This window comes from Pristiophorus japonicus, chromosome 8, assembly GCF_044704955.1.
Source record: "Pristiophorus japonicus isolate sPriJap1 chromosome 8, sPriJap1.hap1, whole genome shotgun sequence".
Classification (NCBI taxonomy): domain Eukaryota; kingdom Metazoa; phylum Chordata; class Chondrichthyes; family Pristiophoridae; genus Pristiophorus; species Pristiophorus japonicus.
The window spans coordinates 49641598-49652811 of record NC_091984.1 but is presented as its reverse complement, the minus strand read 5'-3'; the positions used below and the strand labels follow the sequence as shown (position 1 = coordinate 49652811).

Below are 11214 nucleotides of genomic sequence, written 5' to 3'. Positions count from 1 at the left end.
CCACTAAACTATTTCCTCTAATGGGGAAGCAAGAAAAAGGGGATATAATCTTCAATGTAACTATCCGTACTGCACTTTTTTTGACAGACAGGCGACAAGCCCTGCCCAGTCGAGCCCTGCGCGCCACCCCCCGTCCCCCCCCGTCCCGAATCATTCCATGAAGCAGGACCTGAGGTTCCGACTCTCTCGCCCCCTCCGGCCGGCGGTCCTGGGGTCAAGAGCGGCCGGTGTGGGCCTGAGAGAGAGAGGGAGAGGCTGGGGGGGGGGGGGGGAAAGAGAGGCTGGGGGGGGGGGGGAAAAGAGAGGCTGGCGGGGAGGAAAGAGTGGCTGCGGGGGGTGGGAAGAGAGAGCAACTGGGCCGGGGGGGGGGGGTGGGGCGAGAGAGAGAGGTTGGGGGGCGGGGGGGGGGGGGAAGAGAGCGCGAGAGAGAGAGTGAGCGAGCGCGAAAGCGAGAGGTGTGACACGGGTGTGTGGGGGGAGGTGGGAGGGACATGGGAAGACGGATCACGTACTTCCAACCCCCTACAAGCGACATCGTTGGAGTGCATAATATCCGGAAGTCACAACACTATCACTATTCACTTCATACCCAATAAACCTGTTTACAATCCGTGCACAATGCCTGCCCCATCTAGGGTGGGGTGGCGAGGGCAGGGGAGAGGAAAGAGTGGCTGGGCAGGCAGGGGGGGGGGAAAGAGAGAGAGAGAGAGAGAGAGAGAGAGAGAGAGAGAGAGAGAGAGAGAAAGAAAAAGAGAGAGAGAAAGAAAGAGAGAGAAAGAGAGAGAGGCAGGGGGGCGGGGGAAGGGAGTGACACAGGTGTGTCGGGGGTGCGGGGACATGCAAAGTCGGATCACGTACTTCCAACCCCCTAAAAAGGACATCGTTGGAGTGCATGATATCCAGAAGTCACAACACTATCACTATTCACTTCATACTCAATAAACATGTTTACAATCCGTACACAATGCCTGCCCCATCTATGGTGGGGTGGCGGGGTGAAAGAGGGTGGGGGGGGGGGGGAAGGGGAGGATGCACTTCCGCTGGGATAAGGCACCTCGGCTGGGGAAGGCATGCACAGGGACTGGGGTAAGGCATTTTGACTGGGAGAGGGCTGTACTTGGACTGGGGTAAGACACTTCAGCCGGCCCTTGTTGTCTTCTGGGGAGCTCTGTCCTCTTTCGCTTCAGGAAGTCAAAGTGGGTCAAGTTACAATTTGCAAAGTCAGTGAGACCTTGGAATGGGTGGTTCCAGTTACACATTGCTGTGAAACTTCAGGGTGTGGCTTATCCTCCAAGGGGACCATTCAGAAACAAAGAGTGGAGCAGGTTGGCCATTTTTACAGTACAAATAAGCATGTCCTATAATCTAAGAGTTATTCTATTTAGGAGGGAAAACAGGAAGCTGTAGATGCTAGATCAATTGGAACTTTCAAGACTGAGGTAAATAGATTTTTGTTAGGTAAGGGTATCAAGCGATATGGAGCTAAAGTGGGTAAATGAAGTTGGTACAGATCAACTATGATCTAACTGAATGGCGGAGAAGCCCAGGGGCCGGATGGCCTGCTTTTGTTCCTATATTTGTCCACATTAAATGCTATTTTTCACTCATCAACCTATCTAGATCTTTGTAGTTTCTTTGCCTGCTCCCTATTATTTGACCCATCCCCAAACTAAGACAGCTTTATTTTTGGCCAATCTCCAAATCATTCCTTGACACTGTAAACAGCAATGGCCCCAGCATTAATTCCTACATCACCCTACTCGTGACTCCTTGTAAAAGAAAGACTTGGATTTATATAGCACCTTTCATGACCACCGGACGTCTCAAAGCGCCTTACAGCCAATGAGTGTAGTCACTGTTGTAATGTTGAAGATCTCCTCAATCGAGACTCTGCCTTTGACTCGAGTGTTCTCGACCCCATCCCGCAGCATGCTACCCACCACCACCTCAGTAAAACCCCAACATTGCACGAGGTAGAAAAAGCCATAAGACAGCTTAACAACAAGGCTACGGGAGCAGATGGAATTCCCGCTGAGGCACTGTTGGCACGAATACATGACCTCATCTCTCTCATCTGGAGGGAGGAGAGCATGCCGGGAGATCTCAGACGTGCAATGATTGTGACCATCTTTAAAAAAAAGGGGCAAGTCCGACTGCGGCAACTACAGAGGAATCTCCCTGTTATCAGCCATTGAGAGAGTCGTCGCTAGAGTCCTCCTAAACCGTCTTCTTCCTGTGGCTGAGGAGCTCCTCCCGGAGTCACAGTGCAGATTTCGTCCCCGACAGGGCACAACGGACATGATCTTTGCACCGCGACAGCTGCCAGAAAAATGCAGGGAACAGCACCAGCCCTTATACATGGCTTTCTTCAACCTGACTAAGGCCTTTGACACTGTCAACCATGAGGGTCTATGGAGCATCCTCCTCCGTTTCGGATACCGCCAAAAGTTCGTCACCATCCTCCGCCTGCTCCACGATGACATGCAGGCCGTGATCCTTACCAACGGATCCATTACAGACCCAATCCACGTCCGGACCGGGGTCAAACAGGGCTGCGTCATCGACCCAACCCTCTTCTCAATCTTCCTTGCTGCCATGCTCCACCTCACAGCCAACAAGCTCCCCGCTGGAGTGGAACTAAACTACAGAACCAGTGGGAACCTTTTCAACCTTCATCGTCTCCAGGCCAGGTCTAAGACCACCCAAACCTCTGTCATCGAGCTACAGTACGTGGACGACGCCTGCAGTGGCTGAACTCCAAGTCATAGTCAATGTATTTACTGAGTGGTACGAAAGCATGGGCTTTACGCTAAACATCCGTAAGTCAAAGGTCCTCCACCAGCGTGTCCTTGCTGCACAGCACTGCCCCCCAATCATCAAAATCCATGGCCCGGCCCTGGACAACGTGGACCATTTCCCATAATTCGGGAGCCTCCTATCAACAAGACGAGATTCAACACCGCCTTCAGTGCGTCAGTGCAGCCTTCGGCCGCCTGAGGAAAAGACTGTTTGAAGACCAGGCCCTCAAATCTGCCACCAAGCTCATGGTCTACTAGTAATTCCCGCCCTCCTATATAGCTCAGAGACATGGACCATGTACAGTAGACATCTCAAGTCGCTGGAGAAATACCACCAACGATGACTTTGCAATATCCTACAAATCCCCTGGGTGGACAGACATACCAATATTACTGGCCTCGACCAGGCCAACATCCCCAGTATTGAAGTACTGACCACACTTGATCAGCTCTGCTGGGCAGGCCACATTGTTCGCATGCCAGACACGAGACTCCCAAAGCAAGCGCTCTATGCGGAACTCCTTCATGGCAAACGAGCCAAAGGTCGGCAGAGGAAACGTTACAAGGACACCCTCAAAGCCTCCCTGATAAAGTGCAACATCCCCACTGACACCTGGGAGTCCCTGGCCAAAGTTCGTCCTAAGTGGAGGAAGTGCATCCAGGAGGGTGCTGAGCACCTCGAGTCTCATCACATAGAGCATGCAGAAATCAAGCGCAGACAGAGGAAAGAGCATGCGGCAAACCCGTCCCACCCACTCTTTTCATCAAGGACTATCTGTCCCACCTATGACAGGGTTCTCGTATTGGATTGTTCAGCCACCCAAGGACTCATTTTTAGAATGGAAGCAAGTCTTCCTCGATTCGATGATGAGTAGGAAACGCGGCAGCCAATTTGTGCACAAGCAAGCTCCCACAAATAGTAATGTGATAATGACCAGATAATTTGTTTTTTTGTTATTTTGATTGAGGAATAAATATTGGCCAGGAGATCGGGGATAACTCCCCTGCTCTTCTAGAAATAGTGCCATGGGATCTTTTATGTCCACTTGAGAGAGCATACGGGATCTCGGTTTAATGTCTCATCCAAAAGACAGCACCTCCGACAGTGCAGCACTCCCTCAGCACTGCAGTGTCAGCCTAGGTTCTTTGTGCTCAAGTTCCTGGAGTGGGACTTGAACCTTCTGACTTAGAGGTGAGTGTGCTACCCACTGAGCCACAGCTGACACTTGTGATGTCAACATAGCTCCACTCACAGCCACAATTTCAATTCAACTCAAACCACCTATTCCATATTTCCTTCTTTGTCCACGAATCACTTGCGTGGCACAGTGTCAAAATCTTTGTTGCAATCTAAATATATCACATTTGGAGGATTTAAATTGTTCACATAGGATGAAAATCTTCAAAAATTGTTAATTCTCAGGATGTGTGCACTGCTAGCAAGCCTGTCCCTAGTTGCCCTGAAAGGTGATGGTGATGGGCTTCTGGAGCCACTGGTAGTCGTTTGATATAACTGAATGGCTTGTTCGGCCACTTCAAAGGGTAGTTAAGAGTAAACCACATTAACTTGGAACTGGTGTTCTATATAGGCCCAATCGGGTAAATCCTGGTTTCCTTCCTTAAAAAGGACATTTGTGAACAGTTGGATTTTTACGAAAATTGGACAGCTTCATGGTCACTTTTCCTGATACCAGCTTTTTATTTCCAGACTTTTTAAACTGAATTTAAATTCTCAAACTACCATAGCGGGATTTGAACTCTCATTCTCTGGATTACTAGTCCATGCTGGCTCTTTGTTTAGCCTGTGACACCAAAGCCAATTTAGTATCACAACCATGGCTCCGGCTGGCTAAGATTAGCTAACTTAAAACAGAGCAGAGATAAAATCTGGGACTTTCTTGGGATGTATAGCTCTGTACAACACCATGAAATAATTTTTTTTTGCACAGAGCCATTTTCAGAGTTTAAACATAGGACTAGTTGACGAATTGTCTTCAAATTAGGCTTCTAATTTAACAACTTGCATTTATATAACGCCTTTAACAAAGTAAAACGTCCCATGTCATTTCACAGAAGCGTTATCAACCAAAATTTGCCATTCAACCACCGAAGATGTTAAAACAGATGGCCAGAAGCTTGGTCAAAGAGGTAGGTTTTAAGGAGCATCTTAAAGGAGGAGAGACAGGTAGGGATGCAGAGAGGTTTAGGGAGGGAATTCCAGAGCTTAGGGCCTAAGAAGCTGAAAGTACGGCCGGCAATGGTGGAGTGAAGAAAATCGGGGTTGCGCAAGAGTCAGAATTGGAGGAGTGCAAGAGATTTCAGAGAGTTGTAGGGCTGGACGAGGCTGTGGAGCGATTTAAAAACAAGGATGAGAATTTAGAAGTCGAGGCGTTGACAGACCGGGAGCCGATGGGTGAACGGGGCTTGGTGCGAGTTAGGATATGGGCAAACCTCTTTAGGTACAATGGTTATGGTTAGGAGGAACAGGCAGGAAAATGGAGTTGAGGCCAAGATCAGATCAGCCATGATCTAATTGAATGGCAGAGCAGGCTCGAGGGGCTGTATGGCCTACTTCTGCTCCTAATGTTCTTATTCCTTAATGAGTTAGAGGCAAAGTTACTGTGGTGCCTGCATTGTAATGAAATTCATGGACCCACACATTTAGATCAAGTGGCATCAATAGGCTACTTCCAGCACGGTTCCTCTTCTGTACTTGCAGCTGTCTAGTTCGGGAGCGCAAAAATACTTGAAATGATCTTGTGATTTTTCTCACTTTTCTTCAAAATGAAACTGAATTCTCATCCCAAAAGAAAAATCAGCACTTACTTTCAGAGCGCGTATATGTTACAAAAATATTTCCTGCGAATGATGAGTGAATCGATCAGAGTGGCAATGCCAGTTGGGGAAGCGGGCGATCAGTCAGACATGCGCAGCAGGCAGGGGAAGCTGACGCACACTTGACTCCTTGCCCCAGCTCTCTCTCGCTCTGTCTGTGTCGCCCTCCCAGTTCCCGGAGCTTCTGCATTCGCGCGGCATCACCTGGCGGCACTTGCGGAGCGTTCGGCGGCCAGCTGAGTGTGGCTCGGGCTCGGCCCTCCCTCCCACACAGGCAAGTTGATCAGTGTTAATCGTGGCTGCCTTTTGTTCTTTATCGAGGCGTGGCATCGGCCGTTATTGATTGCATCACTTGTTGAATGCTGTGCAAACGATTCCGTTCCGATCAGGATTCATACATTTTTTTTTGGCGTCCCGGAGACTCCCAGCACTAATTGCAAAGCATAATTTTTGGGGGAATTGTTTTTTTTCAAACCAAGTTTTCATTTCGAGGCATTAGAAGAATTGGGGAAACTTTTTTTTTGGTGTGGGGGAATATGTTTGTCTTTAAAAGTTCAGGGCTCTCCGAGTTAGACCTTCACTTTAACCGCATTATTAGCGCTAATCTTGTGAAATCGGTCTTTACTCCGAATGAAATGTTTTGGGTGAACCAGACTGCGCTGCATGGAGAGCGATGCAGGCCTATCCGCTCACAGCAGTTCGCTGGTTTCCTGCTGATTGGTGGTGGACTCCGCATCCTCGTTGGTGCACAGGCGAAAAGTGGCGCCTTAGACGGGATCGATTGCAGTTCCAGTTCCGCACTGTCGGCCGCCTTTCACTGTCCGTGAGGTCAAATTAGGATCGAAGGAAGAATTCTCATTTATAGAACGCCTTTCACGACCTCAGGACGTCTCGAAACGCTTTATAACCAATGAAGTACTTTTTGTTTTTGAAGTGCAGTCACTGTTGTAATATGGGGCGCAGCAAGATCCCACAGACAGCATTGAGATAATGGCAGTGGGATCTGTTAGGTTTGCCAGCGATGCCAGATTGGGCCTCGGTTTAAAGTCTCTGCCGAAATACATTTTCATTACTCTGGTTAAAGAAGTTCCTCCTAAATTCTTTATTTGATTTCTTATATCTTATATTTATGACTCCTTGTTTTGGACCCACGTCTACCCTATCGAACCACTTGATAATTTTATAGACCTCTAGACGTTTTGCTGAGTCTTCATAAGTAATATCTGCACTCTGGTTTCTTAATGTTAACATTCCTATAACTGGCTCCCATATGCCAATGGCAGAAATGTAGGTGCATTGAAAGCCTGTGCACAGATAATGCTTTCATGTGATTCAAAGTGCCGAACTTGGATGTGCCATGTAGTTTGTAGAAAAGTGGATATGTGGAACAAGCACCTCACAAAACTAATTGTTGCTGTGAGCTCCTTCAAAAAGATGACGAATCAAGTTCTGGATTGCCAAACTCCACCTTCCTGATCCTAGTTGGGGCCACTGCTCCTTTCTCATGTCCATCTTTGAATCTGCAAGTAAGTTTTAGCTAAGTATTTTTGTTTTGGAAGTTTTATTTTTTCTAAATTTCAACCCTTCCTTCCCTCACTGACAATTGCTCCTGTTCCTTGCTACCTTCATGGACCTTTGGCCTTTACTTTTGCTGCTGCCCTATACCCCTCCTATCCTGAGCACAGTATCTATTCTTTGTCTTTTGCTTCTGGTCATACTTCTGTCACTGCTTTTTCAGGCCCTGGGCCATCTGCCCCCTCCCCCTCCCTTTCTCTCTCGGTTCTAATCTTTGCTGGTTGCTGGAACCAACCAGGAAGAAACTTCTGCCACTGCAATTTCAGACTTTTGGCCCCAGGCCATTCTCTTGACTATGTCAGAGACCTGCTAGTCTCCTAATGGGGACCCATGCTTTTCTCTCACAAATACGTACACTGTTGAAATTGCACAGCTCGAAGCTGGTATGCAGGACTTTCAATTTTTTTTTAAAAAGTTGGAATGAGGAGGCACAAAGTGAAGATGAGAGCAAAGAGAGCCGGGTCAGGTAGGCGAGGAGGTGATAGTGGAGACTCAATGGGTTGAGGGGAGAGTGCAGCAGAGGTGGAGGCAGGAGCTGAGTGATAGGGCAGTTGTTTGGAGGTTGGAGGAGTCGAAAGGTGTGAAAATTGGGCTGACTTATGGGGCATAAGGTTAATGGTGGAGGAATTGATAGGGACAGGGCGGATGGGGTGAGGGTGAAGTCATATTTGGAGGCAAGGCTGGAGGACAAGGAGAGGGAAGAACAAAAGTGACAGAGGTAAGAGTTGACAATAGCAGTTCATGCAACTGATGGTGCTATGGAATCATTGGGGCAAAGTAAAGAGGTGAGGGGGAACTGCATGGGTGGAAAGGAGGGTAGGTGTGACAGGAAGATGGCATAGTGTTGACTGGACTGTGGGGTGCATGGTGGAGGTCGGGTGAAGTACAAATGCTTGTAAGTGCTTCAGCTGCTCCCATCACCCATTACTTTACCTGATGTGAGGAAAGAAAGAGGTATGCAGAAACGATATGAGAAGGAGACGAACAGGTGAGGTGATTCAGAGAAGGCGCGGCATGGAAAGGACAGATAACTAAAACATTCGCCAACTGAGTGGTGCTGTGGAAGATGCACTATTTAATGAAAATAATTCTATTCAGTTCCTTCTATAAGTGAAGCCATTTCCTTGTCTCATTAGGTTATTGGAGTATATTTTTAAAAAATTACATGAGAAAGTTATGTGAGTTTGACAAAGAAATACTTCTACGAAGTTGATATCTCACTGGAACTATTTGTATAGCCCGTGGCTTAATCTATTGCTTTATTTTGTGAAAAAGTAATTTGAGTACTATTATGAACTCTGCCAATGTAGAGTTATTGAAGAAATCTTGATGACCGCTCCTTAAGTAGAATGTCCTATGTTATTATGAAGGTTGAATTAATGACAATCTTCAAAAAAAAAACAAAGCCGTGGGTGTTGAATTGGAAGAAGCATAAAGTAAGCCAATCTCAAAGGTTTGATTGACTCTGGACAATTTGGATGTGTGCCAGGGTAGCAAAGTTACAAATTATTGACCAACAAAATAAGATGCAGGAAGACAGAAATGTTAACAAGATTTTAGTATGTTTCTTTTCTGAGGTCATTCAATGTTGTGGTACCTTGTGTCAATATAACTATGATAAGGTGGTTTGCATAGGATTTTGATGTCTTTTGAATGGATTCACACATTTAGTATCGAGGCAGATGAATGACAAATGGCACTTGATACTGGTAAATGTAGCTGTAACCACTTTTAAAGGAAAATAGTAACTAACATTTTCAGAAAAAAACCTTCAGTCCATTTAGCCCACCTATCTACAGTATTCTCTTGGTGCATTTCCAATAACCCTGAATTCCATTTGTTGACAACCTGTCTAGTTCCTTCTAACAATCCATTATAGTTTTTTGTTTTACCATCTGTGCCAGTAATCTGCTCCAAATAATTACCACACTTTTTTTGTAAAGGGTAAAAAAAAAAGTTCCTCTTATTTTGTTTTATTGTCCTGAATTTGTAAATATGATCCCTTGTGCTTCAATTCTGCGTACGGCAGAAATGCTGACTTAATGTGCAGCCATTCTCTGTACCCCCTCCAAATTAAAATTGCCCCCTCATAGGTTTCATCTATTCACTTGTTTTTGGTAATTTCCTAACTTCTTCCAGGATTGCTGTGCATTTGTTTCTCCACTTTGAAGACTCTTGGGACATAAGAATTAGGAGCAGGAGTAGGCCATTCGGCCCTCGAGCCTGCATTCAATACGATCATGGCTGATCTACCTCAACTCCACTTTTCTGTACTCTCCCCATATTCCTTGATTCCCTTAATATCCAAAAATCCTATCAATCTCTGTCCTGAATATGCTCAAAGACTGAGTAGACAATTCAAAAGATTCACCACCCTCTGACTGAAGAAGTTTCTCCTCATCTCAGTCCTAAATGGCCGACCCCTTATTCTGAGACTGTGACCCATGGTTCGAGACTCCCCAACCAGAGGAAACATCCTCCCTGCATCTACCCTGTCAAGCCCTGTAAGAATTTTGTATGTTTCAATGAGATCACCTCTTGTTCTCCTAAACGCGAGAGAATTTAGGCCTCGTCTACTCAATCTCTCCTGATAGGACAATCCCCACATCCGAGGAATCAGTCTGGTGAATCTTCATTGCACTCTTTCTATGGCAAGTATATCCTATTAGGTAAGGGGACAAAAAGGGACATTTTCTACTTTACAGGTGCTAGAGAAATGAAAGTTGTTAAGTTCTGTAGTTGCTTCACACTCTAAGTCAAGAGTAATAGTAATTCTAAGATATATTCAGAATACCTTCGTGAACTGAACCATTGTTAGTGTTGTATCTCTGAGTGTCTCTGATTTAGATCAGTTAATTGTATAACCAAATGACTTGTGAAAGTGATTGGTCCTGCATAAAAATTGAACAGAATTGATTTAGAAAACATCAGGGTTTAATAAATCATCCCTATATGTAATCCCACTGACAAAATGAATGCAAAAGAGGATGATTATTCTTCTTGGAGCTGGCAGGGTAATTTTAATATGCTTGTGTAATGAAATTGCTTTTAGTGGGGAAGAGGGAACACAAATCAGCTCTCATCTCCCCTGATCTTACAGGTTAGATGCAGGAAGAATGTTCCCAATGTTGGGGAAGTCCAGAACCAGGGGACACAGTCTAAGGATAAGGGGGAAGCCATTTAGGACCGAGATGAGGAGGAATTTCTTCACCCAGAGAGTGGTGAACCTGTGGAATTCTCTACCACAGAAAGTTGTTGAGGCCAATTCACTAAATATATTCAAAAAGGAGTTAGATGAAGTCCTTACTACTAGGGGAATCAAGGGGTATGGTGAGAAAGCAGGAATGGGGTACTGAAGTTGCATGTTCAGCCATGAACTCATTGAATGGCGGTGCAGGCTAGAAGGGCCGAATGGCCTACTCCTGCACCTATTTTCTATGTTTCTATGTCTATGTTTCTATGTTGTAACCTAGTCCAGTACAGGGTAATAATATAGTTCAAAAGTCTCTCATCAGAAACAAATGGGTTCCTTGTTGGGTATGTTGTCACTGTTAGTACAGTCTCTTGGGAATTATGATGCACTTGTGCTATGAAGTAGAGGATGTGTCTTTAAAATTAAGAGTTTTGTTCTTTCCACACCCTCTTTTCTCTCCCATGGTAATGTCTCAATTTTAGTGGTATGGGGACTAGCTGGGGTGTTGAGGATGAGGAAGTTGAAGATGCAAAATGGAGGCCTGCTCTCTTCCCAGGTCAGTGCTGCATACTTTTAATGTAGAGCAGTATTTGGAGGCCCTTGGTCACTACTCTGTCCCCTTGACTGAAGATAGATAATATGTTGTGCAGAAACTCATGAGAGGAGCAAATATAAAGAGAAAAGCTTGCATGTTCCTCCTTTTTTCCCCCTCTTTTCTCTTTCCCCCTCCCCCCCCCCCCCCCCCCCCACCCCTCCAAACAAAAATAGTGCTAAAACATTGGTCAAAATTTTGATTTTGGTCAGACTGTAGAA

The 11214-nt window shown here is 45.9% G+C and overlaps 1 protein-coding gene across 1 annotated transcript in view; it reads left to right on the top strand.

The window, feature by feature from the left end:
• Positions 1-5788: 5788 nt before the first annotated feature.
• The window catches only part of elovl8b (ELOVL fatty acid elongase 8b), a 70021-nt gene continuing 64595 nt past the window's right edge, over positions 5789-11214 (top strand). Inside the window, exon 1 of the mRNA XM_070886766.1 lies at positions 5789-5907. The gene's annotated coding sequence lies outside the window, so the exon portion shown is untranslated. The remainder of the gene's footprint in view (positions 5908-11214) is intronic.